At 36.8% G+C, this 6,000-nt stretch overlaps 1 long non-coding RNA gene across 1 annotated transcript in view; it reads left to right on the top strand.

Moving 5' to 3' along the window:
• Nucleotides 1-3,185, top strand: part of LOC108708672 — a 27,077-nt gene extending 23,892 nt beyond the window's left edge. Inside the window, exon 3 of the long non-coding RNA XR_001934511.2 lies at nucleotides 2,481-3,185. This is a non-coding gene — a long non-coding RNA (uncharacterized LOC108708672). The remainder of the gene's footprint in view (nucleotides 1-2,480) is intronic.
• The last annotated feature ends 2,815 nt before the right edge of the window (nucleotides 3,186-6,000 follow it).

Here is a 6,000-nt window from a genome sequence, read left to right as displayed (position 1 = left end):
TCTCTCAACTCTTTCGAACTTTCAATGGGGGTTCACTGACCCCATCTAAAAAAAAACAAATGATCTGCACACATTTATCATTATTGCTACTTTTTATTACTCATCTTTCTATCCAGGCCTCTCCTATCCATATTCCGGTCTCTTGTTCAAATCCATGCATGGTTGCTAGGGGAATTTGGATCCTAGCAACTAGAAATGCCAAACTGAAGAGCTGCTGAATAAAAAGCTAAATAACGCAAAAACCACAAATAATAAAAAATGACAACCAATTGCAAATTGTCTCAGGATATCACTCTTCAAATCATACTAAAAGTTAACTCAAAGATGAACAACCCCATTAATATCTAGATGCATATAAAGTATGGACTGTCATTTTGTGTGACATGCATCATTTTTTAGCTCAAAGGACAACTAAAACAAAAGTAAATATGGCTAGACATGACACTGTATATACTGAACAAGCTGTCCCAGAGCAGCAGCTGTGCAAAAGTAATGATCCAGGCATCCAAAACTGTCCACATCAGTTTGCCATCTTCACAGCTCTTGCGAAGCTTCTAGTAGTTGGAAATTATCAGCCTGATGCTGAGGTTTTACAAACTGTCATGGAAGATGATGCTACAATGACTGATTGTTTAAATAGTGTTGCAGACTGCACTGGTTTCTAAGTTTGTTTTATGTCATTTATACATTAATTTATAATGCACTTGTGCAGAGTGACTGTCGGTGTGCGAGGTGTTTTACCTTAATCAAACTGGCTGATTATTTTTAATTGTATCGATTTGTGAGATTTTGTTGCATTTTAAAGTTAGTGGTTACACTAGGCAAGCAGTGCTATGTGATAAACTTGCCCTAAACCAATACAATTCACTGAGTAGATGATTTGGGCCTATTGTGAATGCCATAGGTTGATTTTTGTAAGAATTTTCACAAAGCAGTAAGGTGTATACTAGGGATGCACCGCATCCACTATTTTGTTTTTGGCTGAACCCCCGAATCCTTTGTGAAAGATTTAGCCGAATACTGAGCCAAATCCTAATTTGCATAAAAAATAATGTATTGGTGTGCTATACTCATTTAGAAATAGAAGAATTGTGTTTTAAAAAAAGTAGTTTCCGGTTGATTTATTGAATATTTCTGCAAAAACCCTAAAAATCCCTCCCTTCCACTTCCTGCTCCCTGAATTCCCAGGCTGTGCAGGGGAGCCATCTCTCAGCTCACTGTACTGTAGGACAGGAACCAATCAGCAGCTAGCAGGACCTGATAGGGAACTGAAGCCTGTCTTTGCTTGTGTAACTGCAGGACTGTGATTGGCTGTCCCCCTCCTACTGTGCTTCAGGCAGGAAACATTAGGACACACCCACCCCTCAGGGACCAGAGAACATCTATAGGGAGCTCCAATAAATGGGGCTTTTTTTTAAAGATAATATTAATTTTTAGCATCATGTAAAATCAACACCGTGTATTACTTAGAATTGCCTACAAAATTAGCGTTTTTATTTATCCTATATGTCACCTTTAAAATTCTGTGTTGTAATACTATGGGTTTTTGATAAGTCGGGAATCTCCATATAATATTTAGTAAATATAAAAAAGATGGATGTGTGTGTGTCCTATATCTTTTTACATAAATTGAATTCTGTAAATGTACAAGTGTGAAACAAAGCATTCCCCTCAAGTAATACTGCCATAGAGCACATTCATGGGGCAAATAGTCTTTTGAGAACATCAGGACAAAATGCTGCTGTAAAATCTGGGAAAAACATGATGTAAAATCAGGGAAAAGCAGCCATTGAAATGCATTCGAACTGGTGGGGCCACAGAAAATGTGTAAAATGCAGAAAAACCTAAAATCAGGGTATGTAAAGTGAAGGTTTTACTGTAGCTTATTTCTACAGTTTAATGAAAATACGGTCACTAGAGGGCAGTGCTTTGTTAGTCTATGGACACATTAACAGGAAACATGGGAGCTCATGCAACAATTAAAGATCGTTCATAATGATGGCAAAAAAATACATAACTTTATTATAAAAGGATAACGTTTCCTGTGTGGGACCGAAACGTCTGATTAATAAACCTTTTTTCTTTTATAAAAAGTTTTTATTTTGCTCAAACCCTGTGAGTCAATATAAACTGACTTTATACTTTTGATAAAGACTGAGGAGTCGGCCGAAACGTTAGGTGTGCCGTAAAGGCATTCACAATAAGTTTGCTTCTTTTCTGTGAGTGCGGCTTCTTCCGATATTATATATATATATATATATATATATATATATATATATATATATATATATATATATATATATATATATATATATATATATATATATATATATATATATATATATATATATATATATATATATATATATATATATATAATTTTTTTTTTTTTTTTTTTTTTTTTTTTTTTTTTTATGTTTGTGTGAGCGCATGTGTGTTTTTTGTGTGTGGTGATTAATTTTTTTTCTTCTTTCTTTTAGGTCACTGGAAGACACGGTGGTTAAAATGACCTTGAGGTAAAGTAGCAGCACATAATGGTTTGTGGGTTACACAGAGGTGCAGGCCATACTGTGCTGCCGCCAAAACACAAGGCTTTCCTCCTCTCAAGTACATGACATTTCTACATGTATGATCTGTGTGCTCTTACCAGCTGTCCTTTAGCAGCACGTAAATGTTGGAGTTAAAATGGTCCCAATATTATCTGTGCTGCTAGAGTAAAACTGGCCCGTCTCAACAATCAGAACCCGCTGCTCTACACAAAGCTCATCCTATTCATTTCTGTCTAACTGTGTATTATGCTTAACAATCTACTCTTTTTTTAAGTCTGTTTACAAAGATGCTGTTTTAAAATAGAAATCTACTTTTCCCCATCCTGTCATCATTCGTTTAAATGGGGAGTTCACCTTTAAATTTATAATATGATGTCGACTGATCTTCTGAAACTATTTGCATTTTCTGTTCATTGCTAGTCCAGTTTACCCTAGCAACTATGCAGTGGCTTGACAGATGAATAGGAGAGAGCCTGCATAGAAAGATGCCTACTAAAAAGAAGTAATAGAATTTTAGCTAGGGATGCACCGAATCCAGGATTCGTTTCGGGATTCTGCCTTTTTTCGATTTGCATATGCAAATTAGAGGCGGGAGAGAAATCACGTGACTTTGGAAGTAATAAAAAAATTGTTTTTCCCTTCACATCCCTAATTTGCATATGCAAAATAGGATTCGGTTCGATATTCGGCCAAATCTTTCGCGAAGGGTTCGGCCGAATCCAAAATAGTGGATTCGGTGCCTCCCTAATTGTAGCATTACAGAAAAGTCTATTTATTTTTTTTTTTTATTATTATTTTTTTTTTTTACTGTCAAGTTGGTGTCTGATTTAACCATTGAAAAGAGGCAGAAGATAAATAATTTAACTATATTAAAAATAAAGACCAAACTAATTGTTTCTAAGAATATTCCATACTTGTGCATTGTTACCTTAAACACCCCCTTGTTTAACATGAGTGCGATCAATACGGCTTGTGCTGAATGTTTTGCCTATTGTTATAATCATGAAAAATCAATGGCTTTTCTTCTTTTTTTTTCTTGAGCAAAACAGGGAAACTGAAGCTACTCCATGTTTGGTTCTTGCAAGGTAAATCATTTGATTAGAACCCCCTCCCATCACCATTATGTCAATAATGGACATTATCTGCGCACTAGTAATCAAATTATCTACCTTGCATTAACCAAATATTGTGTAGCTTCAGTTTCCCTCCGGCACAAGGAACAAAACCCATAGATCTTTGTGATGAACACAATAAGCAAAGAAAGAAACGTTTGCCACAATTCCTATGGTTCAAACTCAAGTTGAATAGGAGAGTACTGCCCCCTTTTAAAGTAAACTACCCCTTTAGGACAGAGACACACACTCAGATTCGTGGAGATTAGTTGCCCGGCGACAAATCTCCTCTTATTCAGGGCGACTAATCTCCCCGAACTGCCTTCCTGCCGGCTAGAATGTAAATCGCCAGTGGGATGCCACTCGGATCCCTTTGTTTTCCAAAGTCGTTAGATTCCAGCCGGCATGAAGGCATTTCGGGGGGAGATTAGTCGCCCGAAGAAGAGGAGATTAATTTCCCCGATGACCGTGTGTCTGCCCTTAGAGATGAAGCACGTTTTATCAATGAATATGAAACATTCATTTCAAGGAACATTTGTTTTTTTGTTTATGCCGGTTTCAACTCTCTGCTTATTTTATTTGTATAACGAAAATAAAGGTGATATGCTAATTTATGATTTTAAATTTTTGTGGTCTGTTCAGTGTGTTTCCATTTTTTTTTTTTTTTTTTTTTTTTTTAGCATATTACAAAATATTCTTAGTTTTAGAGATATGGGAATTTACACACACACATCATATCAAAGGCAGCAAAAAGGCTAGGGATGCACCGAATCAAGAATTCAGTTTGGGATTCGGCCAGGATTTGCTCTTTTTCAGCAGGATTCCGCCGAATCTGAATCGGGGAGGGAAATTGCAGGACTTTTTGTCACAAAACAAGGAAGTAACAAATGTTTTCCCCTTCCTACCCCTAATTTGCATATGCAAATTAGGATTCGGTCCAGTATTCGGCCGAATCTTTCTCAGAGGATTCGGGGGTTTGGCCGAATCCAAAGAGTTGGAAGATTTTTGCAAGAAAGAAATAAAGCCACATGAGTTGGTGTTCCCTGTCCTCAAATTAGAAGAAAAGAAATCCTGCCTCTGAGGCGCGGCAACAATGATCTTTTCTACAAACTGAATAAAAATACAAACCTTACATTATCCACAGTGATGCTCAGAGGCACATTTATCAAATGTCAAATTTCGAATTCATGCGAGTTTTTAAAAACTCCCATGGACTCAATATTCAACAAATCGAAATTTAATATAAAGAAAAAAAAAATATTTTTTTTTATTTATTTTTTTTAACTCTGGTGAAAAGGATCGACCTGAAAACTCAAATCGAATCCAATTCGAATTAAAAACTCCATTAGATTTTTGTTTTCTCCGAAAAGTATCAGGAAGGCTTCAAACAACTCGAAATTGCTCCCTGGATCTCTCCCATTGACTAAACAGCAATTCGGGAGGTTTTAGGTGGCGGATTCAAGTTCTTAAAGGGCCAGAGTATGATAAATCTCAAAAATCAAACTTTTTGAAAAATTCTACTTTTCAATTCGACCCTTATAAATCTGCCCCTCAATGTTTCTCATTGTTGTCTGTATAGCAAGAAATGTCATGTCAGGCCCTCAACCTAAATCACCAATTGCCTAAATGTATAAGGAGTTTGTTTGTCTTTTAAAGTCATCTATTTACCCAGTTTTTATTTTTAAACTGAACAATTCATTTAAAATATAATCAACCAGGTCACAGATACATATGTGGCTTGGGTTGTTAGACAAATTATTTCCATGGCTGCCTTTAGCAACTTTCTCTTGCCTCTTCTCAGCCTTCGAGTGTCTCCTCCCACCCAGGGCCAGGGAGAAGCAAGGTTTAGAATAAGGCCAGCGGCTTTACTAGTGAAAATAAAAATGTAGCCTATTTGTACTCTGCAGTGTGGTTATACAAATCATGACATTTACAGGTGGCAAAATGAATCATGAGACTAAAGGTTAATGTGGTGTTTATGTGTGTAGGCTGCGCATACTGAATCATACTGCATCTGCTTTTCTTACTAATAGTGATACAGAAAACATACTGAATTGAGAGATTTAGCTGCAGATCCTTGTGCTGAGGTTTCTGTGTGACTTGTGCTTTGAATTGCAGTGTTTATATCTGCCTGCTTTACATGTTTTAAAGCAAAGCGCACACTCTAAGGGCAGAGCCACAAGCGGAGATTTGGGGAGACTAGTCGGGCGAGTATAAGAAGAGTTTTTCAGCCACAAAAATATGCTGAAAAACTCTACCTCGGCTTATACTCTGGTCAAGCGCAAAAACGGTCGCCGGCGTCCAAGAATGGTTGCCGGCATCCAAAAATGAGACGCCGG

This window comes from Xenopus laevis, chromosome 2L, assembly GCF_017654675.1.
Source record: "Xenopus laevis strain J_2021 chromosome 2L, Xenopus_laevis_v10.1, whole genome shotgun sequence".
NCBI lineage: Eukaryota > Metazoa > Chordata > Amphibia > Anura > Pipidae > Xenopus > Xenopus laevis.
Note: the sequence above shows the minus strand (reverse complement) of the source record. Positions and strands in the feature narration are given on the sequence as shown.